Source organism: Durio zibethinus, chromosome 25, assembly GCF_047325235.1.
Source record: "Durio zibethinus cultivar Kanyao isolate XHJ-2024 chromosome 25, ASM4732523v1, whole genome shotgun sequence".
Classification (NCBI taxonomy): Eukaryota; Viridiplantae; Streptophyta; class Magnoliopsida; order Malvales; family Malvaceae; genus Durio; species Durio zibethinus.
In genome coordinates, this window is record NC_143186.1 from 1,258,484 (window position 1) to 1,285,662 (window position 27,179).

General features: G+C 32.4%; 1 pseudogene across 1 annotated transcript; it reads right to left on the reverse strand.

Annotated features, from left to right (window-relative positions):
* Positions 1-5,479: 5,479 nt before the first annotated feature.
* On the reverse strand, positions 5,480-24,213 carry LOC111276091 (uncharacterized; annotated as a pseudogene). Its single transcript, XR_016333492.1, has 7 exons — positions 24,001-24,213; positions 23,194-23,273; positions 23,004-23,115; positions 22,781-22,836; positions 22,502-22,628; positions 22,306-22,412; positions 5,480-5,948 (listed from the first exon to the last, which is right to left on the reverse strand). The product of XR_016333492.1 is annotated as an uncharacterized LOC111276091 (transcript).
* Between the last annotated feature and the right edge of the window lie 2,966 nt (positions 24,214-27,179).

Consider the following 27,179-nt stretch of genomic DNA (forward strand, 5'->3'; position numbering starts at 1 on the left):
ATTAAAGTTATTATTTTCTTTATTTGATAGTTGTATGTATCTTCACCATGTTGTTTCTTTAAATCTCCATAGAAAATGATTTCACTTCTGTTAGTGTGTGTAGTTGAGTTGTTTTCAGTATACTTGCAAATTATCTAAAAAATAGCTGCCTAGGCTTAGCTCATATGGTAAGTGTGGAAGGTGGTTTGGGTAGATATCTAAGGCTTGAGGTTCCCACCCATTCTTGGGAAATAAAATTGTGAATAACTGTTATTCATATATACCATTACAATATATATGGTTGAAAAGTTTCACAAGCTATATATGCACAAATTGGAACCTAGATTATTGATACTAATGCTATTGTTCTGACACATTATAATATCGTTAAGATGTAGTTAGCTTTTGACCTTTAGTTCAGTTGCTGTTCGTCATATGCTTAGGTACTGTATTTTGAGGTAGATAAAGCTAAAAACATTTTGAGTGGGCCTGTAAGTCTGTGGATTAATGGTGGGATAGCTTAAAATTCTATTAAAGTAAAAGTTCTTTATTTTTGTTTTTACTTTGATAAAATAAATAAATTAATCAATAATAAATTAATCATTTAAAAAAATAATTACAATAATTGAATAAAACTAATTATAACATTTACTTTTAAATATTTTATTATAAATTTTGTATTGAAATCATTACTTTTTAAAATAAAAAACTATTAAATTAAAATAGTTTTATATATTTATATTAAATTAAAATAAATATAAAAACTATTAAACATATTAAACGTCTCAAATGTGACCAATATGTTTCATATGTTTTTATTTATGTACTTGTATGACACATTTAATTAAACATATTTTCTCTGTCTTATATGCGTCAAAATTTATGTCGATGTGATTAAACACGAAACATATTTTTTAAAAGCCTATATGATTTTTCTCATACCGTTTTGATATATGTCAGCATATATGTTTAATATTGTCAAACACAATAACATCATATTTTTTTTCATCCCTATAAAATAAATTAATTTTAATTTAAAACAAACATATTATAGTATTTCTATTTATTCTTAAAATATTATTTTTTACATTTTATCTTTTAATAAAAGTTGACTTGAACTCAGTCAAATAATTTTTTTACATTTAATCTGATTTGATTCTTCTCTCGAATAATTTTATTTGATAAATTTTAAATAATGTTAAAATTTTTTACGTTTGATTATGTCGAGAAAAATATAAAATTTTTAAATTCAATTAAAGAAATATAAGATTATTTAATGATGTTTTATTATATTGTATTTAATTATATTATTAGTATATGTAATGTGAATAATATGTGATAGATGATTATATTTAAATTATTTTTTATTTATTTAATTTATTAAATTATTTATTTATTTAACATGTAAATTATTTAGTTATTTAGGATTATCTAAATAGATGATTGATCTTAATAAAGTAGATTGTTTATTTAGTATTCACTTAAGATCAAAGAGTAGTGGTACAAGATTATTTTTTTCTTTTAACATATGAGACATGAAAATGAAAGTTAGATTAAAAATCTTAAATATAAAATTTCTTAAAAAGAGAAACAATGGTATGAGCTTTTCATATGTTTTATAGTTTCAATCTAAAGTATTTACTTAACTTTTATCTCATTTTTACCATTTGAGTTGAGTTAAGAAATTGAACTCCCAAATTGATTTTTTTAAGTTCGAATCTATACTTAGTTTTTTTTATCTTCATAATTTTTTAAATTGAAAAAGCTATCACTTATATAAGCTTCTTCAAACTCATAATATTAAATACCAGCTCTAATAATATAGTAAATGATTCAAAAATCGATAAGCTTTCAAATTGATTTTTTTAATTAAAAAAATTATTATGACCAGATATAGTAGTAATAGGCAAAGGAAGTGTTTGTGACTATTGTGATTTTATTACGTTATTTTTATTTATTTAATTTAATTTGTTGGTAAACACTTGACTATTAGTGAACTACCGAATGGGAAACACAAATTAAGAGTGTTCATTCAATCTGTTCGATTAATTTTGAGCCGAATTATCTAAAACCAAATTAACTAAATTATATTATTTTATTTTCATTAACTGAATCGAATTTACGAATTTTAAAAATTAACCAACCAAATTTAATTTGATCAGTTTGGTTAATTTTTTGGGTTAACCGAATAATAAATATATTTAAGTTAAATTACATTTTAAACTCTTAAATAAAATTAAATAAAATTATCCAATGAAATATTCAAATATCAAAGTATTATGTTAAAAACTCTAACAAGTTATGAAATTAAATGATTTATTTCATGTATTTTTCATTTTATAATTGGATTATGTTATATTTTGGTTAAAATTTTGATTTATTCAGTTAATTTCATCTTCGAACCGAATTAACTGACACTAATATTTTTTTAAAATTATTTTCATTAATCGATTGAAATTAATTTAATAACTGATCGATTAATCGAATTAAATCGATTCCATCGATTAATTCGATTAAAACTGAATTATGCACACCTCTACTTCAAACAAGCTAAACGATGATGGAAGAGGTAAGAAATGAGAGAAGGGAAAACCAACCCATTGACTGTCCACTGGAAGGAAAGAGACGACATTTAGAACCAAGGCAACCTAAAATGCCAAAAAGCCTTGAATTGGGCCACATCACTCAAATGTGGCCTTCGATGACTCTGCTGGCTAAGTTTTTAGTTTTTCCATTTGCTACGTGACAAAATCACTTACATGATTCACACAGTTTGTCTTCTTCAATACTTTTTGTTTTCTTGGGAAAATCGTACAATGGCACTTTCATGCAAAGGCCATGAACTCTTTTTAATTTTTTTTTTATTTTTGCTAAAAGAATCTTAAAACCATTCATTTACTAAGTATAAAATAAAATAATCTCAAAGAATATTTTATGATTTATAGAATAAAACTATACCAATACTACTTTAAAAGCAATTAAAATTACATATCAACTATGTGATCATATTATTGTTTGACAAATTTAAAAAAAAATTGATAAATATTTAATTTTTTTGACAAAAAAAATGAATGAGGGCATATTTATATTTTTTTTCCATTTTGATTTATTGAAATTACATTCAATTATAGATTGTAATCAAAAGTAAAATTAAAATTTAATTATTTTATGCAATTATTTTTAAAAATTATATTTAATAAATTTAAATTTATAATTTATAATTATTTTTATACTATATATCGTAATTAAAAGTTCTGCTTGTGATATTCTTGCAAATTACTAGTGGTAAATAAAAATTTTTATTAGAACTTGTATGTTGTTTGGCATTGCAATTGTAAGTTTACGAATTAGGTATAAACATTGAAACGATTTTACATAAGACCAAGAATGATGTATAAGATTTCACCAACACCACCCGTGGCAAATATTGAAGAAAAAAACCAACAATGGTTACCATAAGCACGCATACACAAGAAAACATAGCTCACAGTTTTTAATCATTTTAAAAAGAGTCAAATCCGAGAAAGATTAGAGAAAGAATTGGTATTCCACCGTTCTTAACAAACTCCGCTATGCATTTTAAAATCTTTCAGACAATTGTTTTTTATTAAAAAAAAATGCACTTTCTCTATCTTGTTTCATTTGTTTTTAAAAAGCATAAACATTTTCAATTTCGCATTTTCTTATTATTTCTCATCCACCCTCGTGCTTGCTTTCAAAAGCCAAAAGCTCTCTTCTTCGAGTTTCTCTAAGGTTTTTATTTGTGTCTTATTCTATAGTTTCAGAAGTCAAAACCTCTCTCCCTAACTTCCGATCGCCTCAAGGTCCTCCACTTTTCCTTGATCAACACTACAAAGCTTTTATAATGAGTGACATAATTTTTTCTTATACTTTTTTAAAAACTTTTATTTAAAGGAAAAAATAGGGAGGGCTTAGCTAAACTTAAGCTGAATGAGTGAAATTTGTGTAACTTCAAGTCATTTTTTTCTGGTTAAACCAAACAGAATCTTAAGAATTACAATACCTTTTAACGCATGTTTTGTTTAGTTTAAGTGTGTAGATATTGATTTTCGACTTTGTTACAATTTGTTTCTTTGGTTGGTAAAAAAAATTTACTTGTTAAGTCATTTTCGTTATTTTAATGAATATATGAAATTCAATAAACTCATGTAGAATAAGCTATTATTGTTTTTAATTCAATTAAGTTTTAATGTTATAGTTTTTCGCAGTTTCTTAAGTTATTTATGTCTATTTATGTCCATTTTAATGCTATACTTTTATTGGGTTCAATTGCTGTTCATCATATGCTTAGGTACTGTATTTTGAGGTAGATGGAGCTAAAAACATTTTGGGTGGGCCTGTAAAGTAAGTGGACTAATGGTGGGATAGCTTAGAATTGTTTTGAAGTGTTTGTTCTACGTCCTTTTGTCCAAAACCAAGTAGATTTACCTTAATGCAAAAATCCTAGTTGCTCTACTTGGCATGATGTGCCTTGTAACAACTCATTTTTGACAATGAACATTAGTAGGTTTTGGTCGGATTGGAAGGTTGGTTTTAGGAATAGCAACCTCAAGGGATGATATAGATGGGGTAGCAGTCAATGATCGTTTTATTGATGCTAAGTACATGGTAAGTATGTCCAGTTGCAATTTTAGCCTTGTAGTAATATTAAATTTGAATATATTTTGTTTCAATTTATGTAAGATATCTCTCTTCTCTGAATCTGTATTTGTCCTGTTCTACCCGACAATTCAAAAACCATGCAGTATTTTTCATTTATAAAGTATTACTGCTATTAAGTAAGCATATTGTTTCTCTCTATTACCTTTGAGAAGTTTTACCCACTAGAAAAAAATGCCTTGATAGATTTTATAGCATTATTTAGCAGTTGTGGCATCCCTGTACCAAAGTCTTTTAGATTATTATTGTCCCTGTTTTCTCTTTGTCGGATTTTTTCCAAAAAAGGCAAATATTCCATAATCTTTTTATCTAGCTTGAGATGGGCCTAGATTTTCGATTAGTGAGAAGGCTAGCTATTTGTGATATTCTATTTTACCCCTTTCATTAAAGGCTAGTTTCTATTTTGTTATTTTTACTGAAATCGTTAGGTCAGAATATAATCAATAAAAGTAAAATTGTCATGAATTTTAAATTAAGCTTAATATAAACTTGATTTACATTTAGCAACAAGGCTATCTATATTCTTAGATTTTTTTTTTTTTTTTTTGAAACTGTTCGGTTTTTCTGAGCAATATATTTTAAATTTAATTGATAGCTTGACCATTGATGTGGTTCATCATGTATCAATAGCTTGTTCTGTGCACATTCTGAAGCCTTGCATAATGATTGAAATTTTAAGGAGTCTGTTGGTTCTTCTGATATCGAAAAGTTTCCATTCCTGTTCTCCAAGATACACAACAAAGCTAGTTTATGTGTTCTAGGAATCCTTCAATTATAGATACTTATTGTGATGTAGGACAAATAACTCAAATAGTCAAAATTCAGAAAATTCTAAACAAATCAATAATCAAAGTTTAGCTCCAAACATAATAAAACCTAAACATGAGCTTCATAGCCTGGGTTTAAGCCCATGGGAAAATGAAGCCCACCTACCAAAAAAATAAACCAAACAAACCAGTCCACTAACAAATTAAATCCTACTTCTTAGATTTACTTCTAGAATGAATGTTCTTCCAAAGCTTGGGAGATTGTTCTCCATCATTCTCCACCGGTTGAAAAGAACTCAACTCTGGAGAGTTAGTGTGCAAAGACCACTCAAAAAGCTAGGATCTAATCTCCAGAGCTCATCAGTAGTAATCCAAGAAGTGTCAGATAATTGATACTCTTTCCACTGAACCAAATATCGTTGTATTCCCTTAATGGTAGAAAATACAGTCTCCTCATCTAAAATAGCCTCAATCTCCTCCTCGTGAGGTGGAAACATTGGTGCCTTTGGAATATAGAAGGTCCTGCAATATTACTAGAAGGCAAAATATGAGGATCAAAAGTACTTTTTATAAGGTAATGAATCTTCCACATTGAAAACAGGACTAATGTTTAAATGAGTAGGTAAATCAAGTAAATAAGCATTAGATCCAAGTTTTCGAAGAAGAGCAAAAGGGCCCATAGCACGAGCATTAATTTCTTAAAAGCATTTTTGGGTAAATGTTTAGCACCAAGACGAACCATTACATAATCACCAACATTGAAATCCTTAGCTTTACAATGCACATGAGCAGCTAATTTATAATCCATATTGCTCATTGCAATTTTTCATCTGACTTCAGCATTTACATCATCAATAGCTTGTTCAGCAAAAGTTTTAGCAGAGTCAGATGTACGAAAAGCAGGGTTAGGGGACCAAGATCAATAGGTGCAAGTTTGATACCATAAACACATTCAAATGGACTCTTTCCAGTGGACCTATGAACAAAATTATTATAGGCAAACTCAACAGTAGGTAAAACCAAATCCCAATTATCTTGCTTTTTTCCCATAGTACATCTCAGCAAATTTTCCAAACATTGATTAACCACCTCAGTCTAACCATTAGTTTGGGGATAAAAGCCAAAAGAAAAACAAGAAGTTAGTCCTACATAACTTCCAAAGAATCTTCCAAAAATAATTGACAAATTTCACATCTTTATCAAATAATATGGAGTTAGGTAATAACTGACAAATTTCACATCTTTATCAGATAATATGCAGTTAGGTAAACCATGTAATTTTGCTACTTTAAAAATTAGTTTGGGTACATGAGATGTATCACTAGTTTTACTACATGGAACAAAATGAGGCATCTTAGAAATTTATCAACCACAACAAATATGAAATTATGACCTCTAGCAGTTTTAGGCAGTCCTAGAACAAAATCCATGCTTAAATCTTTCAAAGGTTCATGAGGTAAAGGAAGAGGGAAATATAAACCAGTGTTGTCTCTTAGCTTTACAAAGCTGTAAAGTATGACAGCCAGACAGAATCTTACCCACATCCTTTTTCAAAGAAGGCCAATAAATCAATCAACCACTAAAGCATCATTCTTGTCTCTACCCAAATGACCAGCCAACCCACCAGCATGCATCTCCCAAATTAAAATCTCTTTAAACGAAAAATATGGGATACATGATCTAGAAGCTCAAAAATGATAACCATCTTGGATAACAAAATCTTCATAATCCTAATGATTACCGCCACTAACCTCCATATAAATAGTCCCAAAATCCAGACAAGTAGCATAATAATCTTTTACCCATGCAAAACCCACAACTCCAATACTCAATGATTGGAGCACTCCCACAATCCCACTAAGTCCATCATCAACTTTATTCTCCACACCAGATTGATGCTTAAGAACAAAAGTGTATTAATTTACAAACTCTAGCCATCTAGCATATTTTGGACTTGGTTGCTCTTTCGATTAGAGAAACCTCAACTAAATGCTCCAAATATAACATAAATTCAGAAGGTAAAAATTATAATCTTCAATAATGAAGAGATTGAACAATAGCATAAAGTTCCTTTCAATACGTTGAGTATTTTTGCCTAAGTTCTGTCAATTTCTCACTAAAGAATGTGATAAGATGACCTTCTTGACTTAATTCACCGCGATGCTTATCCCAGAAGCATCACATGCTACTTTAAAGACTATCTAGAAAAGTTTGTGTGAGAAAACACTTATTTACAGCTGGTTATAATCTTGTAATCTATATATTTATATTTGTATCTCTAGAATTAAGTATTTGTATCCCTAAAAGTAAGTACAGAAAATTAGGATAAACAATTCCTCAATTATCAGACCAGTTTTAAGAAAATTTAGTTTCCTATTTTATCCACTAGTTAGTTGTAGATAAGCCTAAGGTGCTTATATAATTCTTTATGAGCAGTTTTTCAATATACATTCAGTTTTACTCTTAGTTTTACTAGTTTTATTTCTTAGTTTTTCCAGATGGTATTAGAACTTTAGCATCTTTTTGGAAAGAAAAATTTTTCAGCTTTTATTGCTAAATTCTATTTCAGGCCTTCATAGCCAAATCTTGTTAAATCTTTCAGTCTTATTTTTTTCTTCTTTGGCCTTCATTACCTAGAATCATCTCTGGTTAAACCGTTACTATCAAGACTCGTTTCAATCTTGCGAAAGATAACTATGCCAGAGATAGCAAAATCTGCCACTACTACCTGATTTGAGGAAGTGACAACTGGTAAAACCACCGGAGTATTACAAAAGTCTCGGGAACAAAGAAAGTTGAACAGAAAAGAGACTGAGTAACTAAGAAGCCTATTGAAAACTCTTGAAAAGCCTACTAGGGTATGTTCTTTGGGTAAGGTCTCTAGTTTAGGTAAAGCTTTTGGTTCCCATGGATTAAATGTCTCAGTTAAGAGTATTACGAGTTCTTGGATCATTGACTCAGGAGTCACAGATCATATGACACATTCTTCACAGAAGTTTAGTACATATACCCTGTGTCCCAATAATAACAAATTTGTTGTTGCTAATGGTTCACTTACTATAGTGGTAGCATTAGGAGATGCTCAAATTAATCCATTATTTATTCTTAAAAATGTTTTTCATGTGCCTGGATTGTTTACTAATTTGATATCTATATAAAAACTTACCAGAGACATGAACTGCAAAATGACTTTTTATCCCTTCTATTGTGAATTTCAGGACTAGAGTTAGGAGAAGATAATTGGAATTGCTAAGGATAATGATGAATTATACTATCTTAAGACATCAAACAACACAAGTAATATCAAGAATAGTTTACCTTTGTCATTTCTTAATGAAAAATCTCCCAATAAAGACAAAATCTGGCTTTATCATTTTTGTCTTGGACATCCTTTTTTTGAAACTTTGAAATACATGTTTCCTTCTTTGTTCAAAGGATTAAATGTCAAAAATTTTCATTGTAATGTTAGTGAACTTGCAAAGCATAGATGTGTGTCTTTTCCAGTTAGCAATAAAAGAAGTTCTACTTGATTCATAGTGACATATGAGGTCCCTTTACAATTTCTAATATTTCTGGTGCAAAGTGATTTGTAATTTTCATAGATGATTGTACTAGGGTCTCTTTGATATTTTTACTTAAATCCAAATCAAAGGGGAATAGTGTGTTTTTAAGCTTCCAAAACATGATCTAAAATCAATTTGAAGAGAAAATAAAGAGATTTAGGTCTGATAATGCAAGAGACTAGTTCAACTAGAGTTTATCTACCTATTTCCAAAATGAAAGGATTATTCATGGGTCATCTTGTGTTAATACTCAATAGTAGAATGGAGTAGCAGAGAAGAAAAACAACTATTTACTAGCCACAACCTGAGCTTTATTTTTTCAAGCAAATGTACCCAAATCTTATTGGGTGAAACTATTTTCACTGCCACACACATTATAAATAGGTTACCTTCAAAGGTTTTGGGATTTAAAACTCCTATGGAACTACTCTCACAATTCTATGCAAACTTTAACGCCACAAACAACCTCACACCTAGGATATTTGGTTGTACATCATTTGTTCATGTTTATAGTCATAATAAGGGAGAGTTAGATCCTAGAGCAATTAAGTGCATTTTTGTGGGGTATTCATCAATTCAAAAAGGGTATAAATGCTATCATCCTCCAACCAAAAAATCCTATGTATCTATAGATGTTACTTTTGAAGAAAGTAAACCATTTTTTGCTCAACCTTATCTTCAAGGGAGATTTCATTCATGGAAGATAAGGATAAAGACTTCTTTTGCTTTGACTTGTCCTCTTCTTCAACATTTTCACTCATTAATTTTTTTAGTCTAAACTAGTTTCTCTTGAGTCCAAGTCAAACACTGAATTTGAGTCTAAACCCATTCCAAACGCAGAAGGTGTGACAAAGGATAATATTATTCTTGATTCTATAAAGGAATTATAGGTGTACTTAAGAAGAAAAGTTCCAAATCTTGAACCAGATTAAGTCCAAGAACCTGATCTAACTCTGAAAATGAAGTAATTTCAGTCGTTTGACTTTGTTTCTCAAAATGAGCATGAATCTCCTAAAACTATAAATAGTGATTATGATCTGCCTATTGCCATTAGAAAAGGACCCAAAGAATGTACTACGCATCCACTATAACCAATTTCTAATTGTCATTTGAAAAATTCTCACCATCCCACAAAAATTTTCTTGTGAGCCTAATTACTATTTCCACTCTAACTACATTATCCGAGGCATTATCCAGTGAGAAATGGAGGCAAGCCATGAAAATAGAAATTGAGGCTTTAGAGAAAAATAAAACATGGGAACTGGTAAAGTTGCTTAAAGAAAAAAATCTAGTTTGGTGTCAATGGGTTTTCACTGTAAAAAACAAGGTGGATGGTACTGTTTAAAGGTACAAAGCTAGGTTGGTGGCTAAGGCTACACTCAAACTTATGGAGTGGATTATCAGAAAACTTTTACTCCAATTGCCAAGAATACAATTACGATTTTGTTATCATTGGCTGCAAATTACAATTGGCAGCTTCAATAATTTGATGTAAAAAATGCTTTTCCATATGGTGATTTGGAAAAGGAAATATATATGAAGATTCTATCGGGATTTGGAGGTCATCTAGAAGCAAACAAAGTATGCAAGCTAAAAAGTGCTTTATATGGCCTTAAACAGTCTCCTAAGGCTTGGTTGGGAGATTTCCCAAAGTGATGCTAGTAATGGAATATAAGCAGAGTCAAGAAAATGACACATTATTTATCAAGCACTTTGATTCAAGGAGAGTCACAGTTCTATTAATGTATGTTGATGATATAATTGTAACCGGAGATGATGAAAAAGAAAAAGAATCTCTAACACAGTGTTTGGCTAGAGAATTTGAGATAAAAGAGCTAGGGAGATTAAAATACTTCCTAGGAACTGAAGTAGCTTACTCATGGCGAGATATTTTCATCTCACAACAGAAATATGTGATGGATCTTTTGAAGAAACTGGAACGCTCGCATATAAACCTGCAAATACCCCTATAGATCCTAATCATAAATTTGGAAAAGCTAATGAAGATGCTACCGTAGATAGAGAGATGCACCAAAGATTAATTGGAAGACTCATTTATCTCCCACATACTAGACCTGATATAACATATGCTGTAAGTGTGATAAGTCAATTTATGCATGGTCCTAAAGAAGTTCACTTACAGCCTGTCTACTGTGTATTGCACTATTTGAAGGTCAATCCTAGGAGAGGTATCTTATTGAAAAGAAATTCGGGACCGATTTTAGAGGCAAATATAGATGCGGATTATGTAGGTTAAGTAACTGATAGAACATTCACCTCATGCTACAGCACTTTCCTAGGTGGTAATCTTGTGACTTGGACAAGTAAAAAACAGAATGTAGTGGTAATATCAAGTGTTGAAGCTGAGTTCATAGCAATGGCTCAAGGAATTTGTGAACTACTATGGTTAAAGATTATCTTAAAAGACTTGAAGATCAAGTGAGATGGACCAATGAGACTTTATTGTGATAACAAGTCTGCAATAAGCATTGCACACAATCCTGTGCAACATGATAGAGCAAAACACATTGAAGTAGACTGACATTTCATAAAGGAAAAACTAGATAATGGGTTGATCTGTATACCATATGTATCAACCAAAGGTCAACTTGCAAAAATGTTATCTAAAGGTCTCAGCAGTGCACCATTTCAAGAAATTATTTCCAAACTAGGAATGGAGAACACCTATTCACCAGCTTGAAAGAGGTGTGGGAAAACACTTACTTACAGCTGGTTGCAATCTTGTAATCTGTATATTTATATTTGTATTTCTAGAATTAAGTAACACTTATTTACAACTGGTTATAATCTTGTAATCTATATATTTATATTTGTATCTCTAGAATTAAGTATTTGTATCCCTAAAATTAAGGACAAAAAATTAGGATAGACAATCCCTCAATTATACGATCAGTTTTAAGAAGATTTAGTTTTTTAATTTACCCCCTAGTTAGTTGTATATAAATCTAAAGTGCTTGTATAATTCTTTATAAGCAATTTTTCAATATACATTCAGTTTTACTCTTAGTATTCCATACAATTTTATTTTTTAGTATTTCCACAGTTTGGATGTGATAATATGGGAAATTTAGTCAGTTTCTTCTTAATATCTCAGAAAGCTCAAGAGTTCATCGACACTCACCTTTTCTTACGACACTATGTAATGGGAGCCATTGTGCTGCTAAAATTCCTCATCAACCGCCTATAGAAAGTAGCTAGACTGCGAAAACTACTAGCCTAAAAAACAAAAGTAGGTTAGGCTACTTCCTTCGATTTTAACTTTGTTAGGATCAACTGCTATATGTTGTGCAAAAACTACAAACCTAAGAATAGCACACTAGTATGCAAAAACTAAATTTCTAAGTTTAGCATATAGCTTAGCATCCCTAAGAATGGAAAAAAACTAGCGAAGATATAATCTAACTAAACCATCAAGAAATTACCTATAAATGGCTATAAAACATGAGTTATTACCCTTATAAAAGTGCTCGGAGCATTAGAAATACCAAAAGGCATTACTAACCACTAATATAAACCATCATGTGTCTTAAAGGTTATTTTTTACTCATCGCTTAGCCTAATACGATTTTGATGATACCTACTAAGCAAATCTAGCATGTCCTCAAGCTCAAGTATGGGAAGCTATACTTGATGGTGATCTTGTTGATGGCTTTGGTATCTATGCACCTCCTTTAGGAACAATCCTTTTAGGTGTCTAACATGAAGGAACAACATAGGGACTAAAGCTATGCATAACAAACCACTTAGTCAAAAGTTCACCTAATTGCCTATTAAACTCCTTTTTCCTTAGGGTTCAACCTATAACTGGTCAAGTTGGGTAATTAGGACCTTATAACTAAGTCCATGGCATGTTGGATATATCTCATAAGAGTCCACTAACTAGGAAGCTCCTCGGGTATAACATTTACGGATTCACCCAACAATCTACTTACTTAAGGAGACTAAGTATTCTGAGCAGTAATAGACTTAATCTTTGGCGAAAAGGGCAAACAAACACTTAATTTCCAAGGTTTCCTAAAAATCTCTACATCTTAATATGGAGTGTTTTGTCACTCATGGCGTTGGAAGTCAACTGGATCTTAGGACAAGACTTACCAGGAGATGATTTGGTAGGATTAAAAAGGATCCAATGATCATTATGCTTAAATCTATGGGTGTTATCTCAATCATGACTAACAATATCAAGATCAAACTACCAAGGACTAAATAAAATGTGAGCAACATCCATGTAGTACATCAAAATAGATTTCATCCATGTAATCTCAAAGTGGCACTACACATCTTTTATTAACAAGTAAAGTCATCTCGTTAACCCAAGCTACCCTAAAAGGAGATAGATGTGGTTCCACCTTAAAGTTGAATTTACCTAAAGCACCCTTGGACACCGCATTCATGGTACTAGACCCATCAATCAGCATCCTACAAATTTTATAATTGCACTTAATGTTTGTTTGGAAGATACCAGTCTTCTTCCACTCATTATCATCTCTAGTTGTATACAAAGTACACTTCACAACACTAAAATGGTGGGAGTCAACTTTTGGGTCATCATTGACCGCACTATTTCCCATCATCATGGTCATGTGAGGATTATCGCAACCCTCATCTCGGTCATCCTCATCCCCCTAAAGGTACTTCAAAGGATATACCAATTGAACAATCAGCTTTGGAGTGCATTCAAACTTAAAATCCAATGCTAATGTTCTTTGCAAACATCTAGAAGTGACGTGACCCTAATCATTATAGCGATTACACCTAAAAGAGGATTCACTAGTTCCACTGGCACTACTAGTTATATTAGAAGCACTAGAACCATTAGTAACTTGTGACTGACCATCCCCAATAGTGCCCTTACTTGAAATAGCTTGGGAAGTAGATTTTAAAGTAAAAGTAACCTTCAATGGGTTAGCACTGGTAAATTGGAAAGATGGTTTTCGTTGGAATGGAGCCTTGTCGCATCATTCCATTACCAAAGCACTTGAAATGCCTTAACAAAAGAGCTAGGCCTTGAAAACTCTACTTCCATCTAAACTTCATCCTTAAGTTCACAAACAAACCTCCTAATGGTACGAAAAGTTTCTTAATTCAAGTGTACTCTAAGCATAAGTTCATCAAACATTTCCATATAGTTAGACATAGTGTGGTTTGTTTAAGGTCCAAGAGTCGATCATACAATTGATCCCTATAATGGGGAGGCAAGTATTTCTCTTTCAGCTTCTTTCTCATCACAACCTTTTGGTGAATAGGTGGTTCAATGTGAATTGGGAGAAAGACGAGAAAACTCTTCTTTAGTCTTACTAGCACCCGGTATAATTTACTATTGGGATATATTAAATGAAGCTGTAGTTCTAAAGTTGTTTAGGAAAAAGAGAAGGCGAGGGTGCTTGCAGATTGGCAAGTATCTGAGTGTATCACGTGATCCAAATCATTTAAGTGTCCCTGTATTGGCTTTGATTTTGGCAAAAGCAAGATGGCACTTAATTGCGTAGATAGACAAAAGAGACTATCTTACTCCAATGCTTGGAAAAGGGATGTCATTACCTTGATTGCACGCGGTTTAGGCTTTCCTTGCCTTAATGGCAGCAGTAAGAGCACATTCCTTCTCCGATTCTTTATTATGGATTCATGTGTCAAAGAACTCCTTCTCGGCATCTTCACTAGTTGCCTTTACTTCTCAAATTCCTTACATATTTTTACTAAAAACAGGTTATTCTTGAACAATCACTTTCGGATTCGATGCTCTCCTTGGCCTTGCCTTTTCTCATGTATTCTATTCGTCTATTCTCAATGCGTCGATGTGGCCTCTACCCAATTTAAAAATTCATTAGGGTCCAATTTGCTATCAAAACGTTTTGGGTCAACCTTAAGTAACTTTTCATTATCAACGTAATCATTGTTTTGCCTATTATTTCTACCTAATTTCCTACCTTCTCAAGGTAGTCCTCTTGCTGTCTAAGTTTATAACCTTCTTGATTTTGAGGAAATTCCTATTAGGTCTATCATAATGCCTACCTTGGCTTTAATAAGAATCTTAGCGTCGAGGAAAAATCCTATTACCTTTATCTTGATGTCTAGTTTGTTCAAAGTTATGCCTAATGTCCTCAACTTGCTCATAAGAACCACCATCCCTAAAATATTCTACCTCATATTTGGCTTCATCGGCTCGCAATTTTAAATGTTCCTCATGTTCCCTGGGTTGGGTACATTGGACAAGTGGCTTAAAAGTACCAAGGGTATTAAAATTGTCAATATTGACTATAAAATTGTTAGAAGCAAACACATTCTCAGACAATTGTATAGGTTCCACCACATCACCTTTCTTATGTATGCCCCGATCTTTAAGAATTTGGTCAAATTTAGCTTCAGCTTTGGCATTTAGTCAATTTTGGAATGCAACTTAGATATTTCAGTAGCTATGCTATTTTGAAAATAGTTTATCCTAGTGGTTAAGGCATTAATCTTGTCATAGGTAGAGGAATTATCAGAGTCGTGGGAAAAGGAAGTGTCACGATTAAAAGTTAAAGGAATCTCTAGAATAAAACTATTTTATTCTTTTATATTTTTTCTTATTACAATACTAGAATTGCGTGAAAATATATAAGCTAAAGATTGAATATTCTCAGCCTTAAAACCCAAGATTTTCATGCATTAAAACAATTAATCAAATGAGTAATTTACTCTCTACACATAACAACAAAATATCTAATGGATTTGGTATAATTACCCAAATCACTCATCATTCTAAAAATAAGAGATTTAACTAAAATAGATAGTCAATCAATCAAGTAATAATGAAGATTAGATTTTCACACTCCTCTTCAAGCTAGGTGACAGATGTGCATCATGCCCAGCTTGACTTTAGATTCTCGAAGTTGTTTCGAGAGGGAGCTTTAGTATGTCTGTAGTTTGGAGGCATATGGGAGTATAAACTAATCTAACAATTCCTTCCTCTATCTTTTCTTTGATGAAGTGACAATCAATCTCCATATGTTTAGTCCTATCATGATGGACAAGATTCTCTGCTATACTTATGGCGGCTTTGTTGTCATAGAATATCTTTATGGATTCTTCTATAGAAACCTTTAACTCCCCTAGCAACCTTTTCAGCAAAATTCCCCCACATATACCATGAGACATAGCTTTAAACTCAACTTCCGCACCACTTCTAGCCACTACAGATTGCTTCTTACTTCGTCAAGTAACCAAATTTCTCCATATTAGGTACAATAACCAGTAGTTGATTTTTGGTCAGTAATAGATCCAGCCCAATCAACATCAGTGTAAATTTCAACATTTCGGCGTGATGTCTTCTTAAAAAATAATCCTTTGCCAGGACTCTTCTTTAGGTACTGTATATTCGATACATAGCCCTCAAGTGTTCCTCGGTTGGATTGTTCATGAATCTAATTACTATGTTAATCGAAAAACTGATATCTGGTCTTGTATGAGAGAGGTAGATGAGTTTCCCAACAAGTCTTTGACATCTACCCTTATCTGTTAGTAGACTTCCTTCTTCCATTCCTGCCATATTCATTATGTCCATAAGGGTCTCAGCAGGTTTGCATCCAAGCATTCCAGTTTTTTTTTAGTAAGTCTAGGACATACTTACGCTGTGAAATAAAGATGCCATTCCTTTAGTAAGCTACCTCCATGCCAAGAAAATATTTGAGGTGTCTCAACTTTTTGATTTCAAATTCTTTGGCTAGGAGGTTCTTTAGGTTGCTAATTTATTCCACATAGTCTCTAGTAAGAATAATGTCATCCATATAGACAATAAGAATGGCTATTTTTCCTTTAAGTGAATGTTTGACAAACATGGTGTGATCAGTCTAGCATTGTGAAAAACCATACTTCTTTACCACTTTTGTTAGTCTATCAAACCATGCACATGAGGATTGTTTGAGACCATATAAAGACTTTTGAAGTTTACATACCTTGCCAGAATTGTCCTAGTTTTTGAAACTTGGAAGGATTTTCATGTAAACTTCTTCTAAGTCTCTATTAAGAAATGCATTTTTGACATATAATTGGTGGAATGGCCAATCTAGATTTGTTGCTAATGATAATAACATTCGAATTCAATTAAGTTTAGCAATCGGAGCAAATGTCTCCTCATAGTCAACTCCATAAGATTGAGTAAATCCTTTTGCAACAAGGCAAACTTTGAATCTGTTAATACTTCCATCTGCATTGTGCTTGACAATAAAAATCCATTTGAACTCAACTGGATTTTTCCCTTTAGGTAATTCTGAAATCTCCCATGTTTTGTTCTTTTCTAGGGTCTTGATTTCTTCCAAAACAGCCATCTTCCATTTTGGTTGTATGAGTGCTTCATGAATATTATTAGGAATTTGCATATTGTTTAGTGCGGCAACAAAAGCCTGATAACTGGGTGATAAACCTTCATAAGAAACCACATTACAGATTAGATGTTGAGTACATGATCTCACACATTTCCTTAGAGCAATCGGTTGATCAAGATCATCAAAAGATTCAATTGAATCAGATTCAGTAAGAGTTTTACCTGTATTGGTTTCAAGTATCTTTAGAATCGATTCAGATTCTTGGTTTTGCTTTGAAGGTGTACATTCTCCTAGATCCTTCTGAGTTTTATGTCTTTTTGAATAAACAATCAATTCTTTGTTTGTTTTTCCTTGTGTGGACTTCAAGCTTTGAGGATCTAATTGGATGTTTTGGACTTGAAAGGGAGTTGGAAAAGTGTTTGGTGCTTCGGTAATAAGATCTTCCCAAAGCTGATATTCCCATGTGATTGGATTCTCCCCCTAAATGGCAATTTTGGGAAAGTAAGGTTGATTTTCAAAAAAGATAACATCCATGGAATCGTAAAATTTCTTTGATACTGGCGAGTAACACATGTATCCTTTTTTATTCGGGGAGCATTCGAGAAATATTCATTTGATGGATTTGGAATCTAATTTTCTTTAGTTTTGTTGGCTGTAAGAACAAATGTAGGGCATCCAAACACTTTAGTGGGAATAGACAAGATGATTCGAAGGTCAGGATAGGAACTGAGAAGAGATTGGCAAAGAGTTTGAAATTTCAAGACTAAAAATGGCATTCTATTTATAAGATATGTAGCGGTAAAAATAGCCTCACCCCAAAAATACTAAGGTACTCTTGCAACTTCCAACAAATGTCGATTCTTTCTTTCAGCAACACCATTCTACTGCAGAGTATCAACACATGAGATTTGATGAATTACACCATGCTTCATTAGATATGATCTAAGGATTGAATTGTAGTATTCTCTCCCATTATTGGTTCTCAAAACTTAGATTTTGGTTTTGATTTGAGTTTGAATCATATTGTTGAAGTTTTGGAATAGCTGACCTACTTTAGATTTTTCCTTCATAAGGAATACCCAAGTAACCTAGTGTGATTATCAATAAATGTCACAAACCATCTAGAACCAGCAATGTTATTTACTCTAGAGGGACTCCAAATCTCACCGTGTATCATTGAAAAAGGAGTTGAAAAATTCAGCTGCTTGCTTGGCAATGAGATGAGAGCCCATTGGTGCATATGAAACACCTAATCAACTGCTACATTTGCTGCCAAAAGGAGAAACTACCAGCTGTGTTGCAAGCTATCAATGTCTGCATCCAATATGACTCCACTATATGCAATCAAATACCCTTCAAAATGGGGCACAAAATTAGCTGCTACCTTGGTAGATAGAACCTGAAAATGACGCACAATGAGTGAAAAATTTCAGGCTACTTACTTGGCATTTTGGTGCACTTTTATTTTCCATTGGATGACAGTTAGATGAGGAGAAAAATGTCAAATTTTTTGCATTGCATGAAAAGAAGCCAACTACCCCAAATTGTGGCTTAGAGTTTTTAAAAGAAAAACCCAACTGGGACACCGCTGCTTGCTATCACGAGTTGAACTCCAAGATTTTTCATTTTGGCATACACAATTTGCTTGATTGAGGTGCTGACTTGGCCGTTTCTTGCCATCCCATTGGTGCATGAAATGAAGAAAATTCAACTACAACTAGAAAAGGACAAAGTAAGCTGAAAACGTGACTGGTCCTCTCCAGAAAATGACATCTTGCTACTACATGTCACAATTTTTGGGGAAATTTTGGGGCCAATTCTGCAATGATGACTTGGAATTTTCCCCCTCCCATTGGATGGCAAGAGTGCACAAGGATCCACGTAAGAACTTACAAAGAAGAGCAAACCATAGACTGCCAGTTATTACGTAATGCTGCCAAACTTCTTCTTCTGTGTTGCTTTTAATATTTGGGATTTTGGAAAGTCTTTTGTTGCAAAAATTAAAAGGCACATAAGCATATAAATGAGGAATAAAGGAATAAGTTTGAATGACAGTAAACATGAAAAGGAGGTAGAATGCATGAAAATAGGAATGTGGTGCATGAGCATTTCCTGTTGTTACTAGTTTTCAAGAAGTTACGGTTTGGGAGTTGAAGAGCTCCAAAAATTGGTCTTAAATGAGTTTAAATTTTCATGTGCCCATTTTCATGCATTCTACCTCCTTTTCATGCGCCATTGCCAGTCAAACTTATTCCTCATTTGTTGTAGACTTATGTGCCTTCTAATTTTTGCAACAAAAACCTTTCCAAAATCTCAAAAATTAAAAGCAACACAAAAGAAGAAATCTGGCAGCATTGGTAATAACTGTCAATCCATGGTTTGCTCCTTTTTGTAAGTTTTTGTGTGGATCTTTGTGCACTCTTGCCATCCAACGGAAGAGAAAAATTCCAAGTCATCTTTGCAAAATTAGCCCTAAAATTCCCCCCAAAACTATGACATGCAATAGCCAGAAATTATTTTCTGGAGAGGACCAGTCACGTTTTCAGCTTGCTTTGTCCTTTTTTAGTTGCAGTTGAATTTTCTTCATTTCATGCACCAATGGCACGGCAAGAAGGGCCAAGTCAGCATCTCAATCAAACAAATTGTGTACACCAAAATGATAACTCCTGACAATAAGCAACGGCGTCCCAGTTGGGTTCTTCTTTCAAAAACTCTCAGCCACAATTTGGGGCAGCTGGCTTCCTTTCATGCAATACAAAAAATTTGACATTTTTCTCCTCATCTAACTATCATCCAATGGCCAATGAAGGTTCACCAAAATGCCGAGTAAGCAACCTAAAATTTTTCACTCATTGTGCGTCATTTTCAGGTTCTATCTACCAAGGCAGCAGCTGATTTTGTGCCTCATTTTGGAGAGCACACCACTGCATATAGTGGAGGCAAATTGGATGCATACATTGACAGCTTGCAACACAGCTGGTAGCTCCTCCTTTTGGCAACAAATGTAGCAACTAATTAGGTGTTTCGCAATGGGCTCCCATCTCATTGCCAAGCAAGCAGTTGAATTTTTCAACTTCAATTTCTTTACACCATTCTTGCACATTCCAAGTTGTCTCTAGAGTGTGCAGCAATTACCTGTGATTTGTCATTAAGCATGATCCATTTAAAAAAAAAAGAAAAGAGTTCAATTTAAAACCCTCTTGAGCCATGCTAAGGTTTGACTCATTTTAAAAAACAAACTCGACTTTTTGAAAACAATACCTTGACTTTATACAAAGGCTCAATCTATTTTAAAAAATGAATTCCATTTGAAACCTCCTTGCCCTCATGATAACTGCTAAGGTTCAATTCATTTCAGAAAACAAATTGGACTTTTTGAAAATGACAACTTAACATGATATCGAGGCTCAATTCATTTTGAAAACTACATTCTACTTTTTGAAAAACAATATCTTGACTGTATACCAAGGCTTGACCCATCTTAAAAAATGAGTTCAATTTGAAACCTACTTGCCCTTATGCTAAGGTTAGACTCAATTTAGAAAATAAATTCGATTTTTTGAAAACAATACCATAATTTTATACAAAGGCTCGATTTTATTTAAAACTTCCTTACCCCATGCCAATGTTCGACTCCTTTTATAGAACAAATTCAAATTTTTTTAAAACAATACCTTAACTCCATATCAAGGCTCAATACATTTTTGAAAAGGAAATTTGATTTGAAATCTCTTTGCCCCATGCCAAGGTTTCATTAGAAAACAATATTATTATTATTATTATTATTATTATTATTAATAAAAAAAAAGGAAGCCTTTTTTTAGTAAAACAAGGTTTTAAGTTTAAAGTGTCCTTTTAGAAATTTTGCTATGTATTTACTAAAAGATACATGATCAGAACATAATTGCTTGTGATTCCATTATCTTCTATTTCAAGAAAAAAAAAACACTTAAACTCATGCTTTTTCTCCCAATAGATGGACTCCCTATCTCTTAATTCAATAGATTAAGCACCTTTTATTTAATTCATAATGGAATCACATCATCCTGGCAAAGATTTAACATTTATGAGTGCTATGAAAAAGTTAAAAATATGTAACTATAGTACTTGTGGATGTTGGAAGCAGAATACATGATCAAGCGATAGAAAAGACTCTTCTCAAGGTTAACATTAACATTCTCATGCAACGATAGATCTTTCCATCTCATGCTTACCCAAGAAAGAAAGAGGTCCAAAGATCTAATTCAAAAACTACAAAAAAAAAAAAAAAGTTAATTGGCTATCTTTCCTGATTTATGAAGTTTATGGCAACGAATAAAGCAACAAAGTTTTCTTTCCTGATTTGTGAATTTACGATCGGCCTATATGCATATTATGATCAGACTATATGCATACTGCTATGAAGCTCTCTTAAGGGGAGACATGTTTGCAACGAGATGAATTGTGTTGCCAATGATAAATACATGAAATACTAGTCCTATAAAAAGAATAATAATTGAAAAAAAAAAAAAAACACATTAGAATTGAAATTGATTCTTTTTTTCTCTTTTTTCTACTAATAGTAATATTTATAGAGATAATTTTACAAATTCAACACGATAATTTTAGGACCTTGCATGAGGAGGGATTTAGTGCCTTCCAAAGGCTATTTAAAAAAACTAGATCTACTTTTGTATGCCATTCATTAAGTTAATTTATTCATAAAACCCCATTGTTTTATTTCTTCCTTCATGTTCTTTACTTTCAGTTATTTCTATCTACCCATACCACAGATTTGTCTCATTTTGCAATTTTTCATAGTCTATCACATTATCATTTCTTTCTTTCTATTTTTTTTCTTAATTTGGTGAAATCAATTTTCTGGAGGTAAAGAATAAAGTGATAATCAATGCTAACAAAATAAATGTACTCTAAAATTTACTTTTTTATTTTTAAAAAATATGAAGAAAACAAAGATATTTTTTAAACCCAAAAAGAAAGTAAACTCCTTACTCTGAATGTTGAATACTTCTGAATGGTGCAATATATCAAGAATGAGACAACAATAGATGAATTGGCCATAAAAAGTCTCAACACATTCACTTGGCTGCACTTCCGACCTTAAACAAACAACAAAGATCTAGCATTAAATTAAACAAATGCCAACCTCATATAGAATTATAGAGAAACATGGGAATTAGCAAGTAACCTAATTCTCCTATTATCAAAGAAATGAGACCACAAGCAGTAACTGAAATTTCAAGCCCATGGGAAGCCAAATCCTTCAACACTGAATGAAATATTAGCAAACCCAATCCTACCAAAAGTGTGATAGCCTATAATAAAGAATGCTATCAAGGTAAATAAAAATGTAGGCAGGTTGATGCTTCTAAAAGATAAGAAAATTATTGTTTCCATAACACTTGAGTCAAACCCAAGGTAACAAAAGCAGATAGTTGATTTTATAGGGAATAAAGGAGTAGCATACCTGAACTATGAAAAATGAATGCAGAATAGACTTTGTACGAGCTACTTTTTTATATCCTAAAGGTTAACATCAAATAAAGTAAATAATCCAACAAATAAAGACATCAATCATATTGTTTCAAAATTAGGAGGAAGAAGACAAAGAATTTAATTAATAACATAACAGATGCACTAAGATTAAAACTAAAAGTATAAAAAAAGAATAATTCGAGGTAGGAGCGTACAAGAATCAACAACCATCCAATACGAGAAATCTGAACCGTCTGTACAGGAAGGCCTTCCTGGTGTAGACATTCTCCGCTGCATCTCTGCTACTTTAGTGGGTTTCTTCAACTCCTTTTTTAAGAAATAAGTCATTTGAGCTATTAGGTCATTTCTTTTTAAAAATTTGAACTTGTAGGCCAGAAGTTGTACCTTTTGGGAAGGAGTTAGAGAAAAAATGAACATGGTGCTGCTAACGGTGGCATGATGTAAAAGAAATTGTAGAAAGAAACCTAAAGACCAAAAGAATCTTTATGTTCTCAACTAAAAGATAATTTAAAAATTTTTGAGTTATTAAAATTTTATTGAGGGGCAACTAAAGGATTTTCAAAATTTAACTAAAATATAACTTGGGTTGGGTTGGAACATCTGAATTTTGCATTCAAAGACCTAAACTAATATTAACTACATTGATTTCACAAAATTTAACTAAATAGCACACCAATATATATAACTATATATGTTGATTCTTGTAGAAGAAAATAAAAAAGACTACCCATCATACCAAATTCATTAAGTTTTTAATAGAACCATGTGTTTCGATTCCATTCTATGAACCAAGTCAATTGGTGTTTGAAATCACTATATTCTTCCTTTGCAATGGCCATAAGACAGAATTAAAGCTTCAATTAAATTGACATACATATGCAACATATGAGGGAATCGAGAAGCCAGTTTGGGAAAAGCTTCCGATGACCTGAGTTTTCCAAAGTAATTACTATGGTCTGAAAGCCATTGCCTTGAATACATATAAAACTACTTAAACAACCAAAAATTAGTTCATATCAATCAATCCAATTCCCTTTTATTTCAAAACCCCCTTATTCTCAGTTCATCAATCTAATTCTACCAATGTAATGCCCCAAAAGGAAAAAGAAAATCCATTTGGGTTCGAGAAAAATTGGCATTTCAACAAATAACAAACAAAAGCATCATTCATTAGTGGGTAAAGATGCTTACTGCAATTGCTAGCCTTGTTTGTCCAACCTTGTAAAAATGGAACAATTGAACAAATAAATAGTTTATTAGAGAAGAGAAAGGTAACAAATCAAGTGTAAACTTTCAATGATTAATGAAATTGATTTGATGGGTGTAGAGTAGATCTGATTTGCAGTTTGCAAAACAAAGTAAAGTACGAGACAGAAGGGAGAAACGAAAAAGAAAAAGAGAGAGGCTCACGGAGAGACGGGGCAGCAGCAGAGAAGCGGAGAGAAGAAATAAACGACAGCGTGTCCACTTAAAATTCAGCCTCTCCCATTCATTTTTGTATTTTAACTTGAAAGGCCGGTCATCGATAGGATTGACTTCCACGGTTCCACCTCAGCTAAATCACCGTCCACGGCTATCATTGTTTCATTTTATTTTTAATGAAAACATTGAGAACATCAAATAGTTGAAACATAATCAGGGTATCCAAATTAGGCATGTCCATTCGATCTGGTACCCCGTGTTATATCTAAATCAATTGATCAATGCATCAAGGTCCATAGATCACTTAATCAAGGTGCATTCAAACAGCCACGTCACCTCATCTAAGGAGACAGCTTATCACCTGCTAAAATAAGAGTTCGTCCGACCTCCCACCAATAGCTTACCAATGCAATCACTTCAAAATTGACCAATAATTCACCAACTTGCTTTGAATTATTAAATACAGTTCATGCCTATTTGAAATCATTAAATGTAGTTCATATCTAAAATTATTAAATGCAATTTTTTTATCCATTCATGTGGACTCTCTTTGAGCTCCACATAGACATCTTTTTAATTATCAATTGTCTTAGTTAGATCATTGCCCTTTGTTTCACACAAGAAGAACAGGTACACCATAACAAAAGAGGACCTATACCTCTTTCTCTAAATTCTCTCTTTAAGATAGCTTTTCCTACACACTTCACCATTTTTTCATTTTCTTGACCTTACTTCCTAAACTTACCTCAAACAGCACACTTAAGCATTAGAAGGCACCCCGAAACAGCAACCCAGCGTCTTTTGATCATACTTTCTAATTGCAAGTTATAGTCGTCTTTCCCTTCAATCTCATCTCTTTCTTCTTGGCTAAGACATAAAAAATATAGAAAAAGAATGGAAACAAGTAAGCAAGGGATAGGGAAAAGAAGGAAAAGGGTTCAATAACCATTGTTCTGAAAGTTGCTTGTCTTTGTGATGGTTGTGCCTAGGGGTGTAATCGAGCCGAGTCGAGTCGATACAGCTCGAGCTCGAGCTTGAACTCGACTCCTAACTTGCAGCTCAAACTCGATCGAATTTCATTTTCCTAGTTCGAGCTCGATTCGTAATTGAAATCGAGCTACTTGAGCTCGTTCAATTAAGCGCTATTAATTTATAAAAATAAGTTCGATTTGTATACTTGACAAGAGTTCGATTATTTATGCTCGAGCTCGAACTCAAATTCGATATATTTTATAAATTAAAATAATAAAAATATATTTAAATATAAAAAGCTCGATTAGGGTCGCTAGCTACTTGAGCCGGGTATAAGAATACTCAAATTCGGCTCAATCGATGAGTCGAGCTACTTGAGCTTGAGCTCGACTCGATAATAATCTAATCGAATTTGAGTTTTATTTAAATCGAACCCAAGTAACTTGTAAGTACTAATGTATCATTTACACCCCTAATTGTGCCTCCTAAATCCTCAAATGCATTCATAAACTTGAAGGTATAGTCATTTTTTAATGTTAAAGATTTCCATTTGTTATACCTAAGTCAATCGGTCAACGCATCAAGACCTCTGAATCGCCTAATCAAGGCACACCTAAATAATCACATCACTTGCTCTAAGGAGATAGCCTGCCACCCACCAAAGGAAGGGCTCACTCAAGGTCCCACCTATGGCTTATCAAGGCAGTCACTTCGAAATTGGCCAATAAGCTACCAACTTACCCTTGATCATTAAATGTCACCTCAAGATCATTAAATGGAGCCCACGCCTACCTGGGATCATTGAATTCAATTTTCATCCATTCATGTGAACCCTCCTTGAGCTCCACACAAATATCCTCTCAACTGTTAGTTATCTTAGTCAGATTATCATTTTTTGTCCCACACAAAAAGGTAAAAGAGAATCACGTACACCATAACATGAGATGACCTACATCTTTCTCTCTTTAGATTCTCTTTTTAAGATAACTTCTCCCAAACACTTCACCATTTTCCATCTTTTTGACCTTAACAAGGGAGGACCTATATCTCCCTCTCTAAGATAACCTCTCCTACATACTTCACCATTTTTTCATCTTCTTAACCTTACTCCCTAAACCTACCTCAGGCACCACACTGACTTAAGAATCGAAATGCACTTCAGAGTGATAACTCCGATGCTCTTTGTCTATGCTTTCTGGTTACCAATTACAACTATCTTTTCTTTTCAACTTCATCCCTTTACTCTTAGCTAAGACATCAGAAAATATCATCAACAATTATTGTATGTGAAATTAATTTTTTTTTAAAGATTAATGTTTTAAAATTTACAGTATATGAGCTGTAATTTCACTAAGTCCCAATAAGTTTTAGATATTTAAAATCTAATGGTACTTTGAATATCCAAGGTAACAAAATTAGAATATTAGAAAATTATATGATTGACTTGAAAATGTGTGGGAGGTATATTTGCGAGTCTTTGGTAGACCATGGACATTTAAGAATCGTCTTGGAAAACATTAAAACTGCCTTAGAATTCTATTAATTGATTATGAAATCAACTTACCAAATTTGAAAACATAAAGGTTGGTATAAAAAATTTAGATAGATTATGTATGCATGTATGTATATATGTAAAGGCTGCCAATAAACAAGTTGAATGCATACATGTTTGTAAAGATTATGCAGTCTAGTTTCTTACACGTTAATTGGAATTAAAAACTGAGTTTTCAAAGTGAAGATAATGCATTTTTAGTAAAAATAGTTTGGTAGCTTAGAAGTAGACATGATAATTTAAATAATAGCACGAACATGATACGAAAAAAAAATACGAATGTGAAACAGTTTAAAATTTTAATAATAATTATATATGGATTTAATAAAATAAAAAATATATATTTTTATTTTTTTATTGATACGAATTGTAACATATAATTTTCATATAAAAATTATATAAATATATAAATTTTAATATTTTA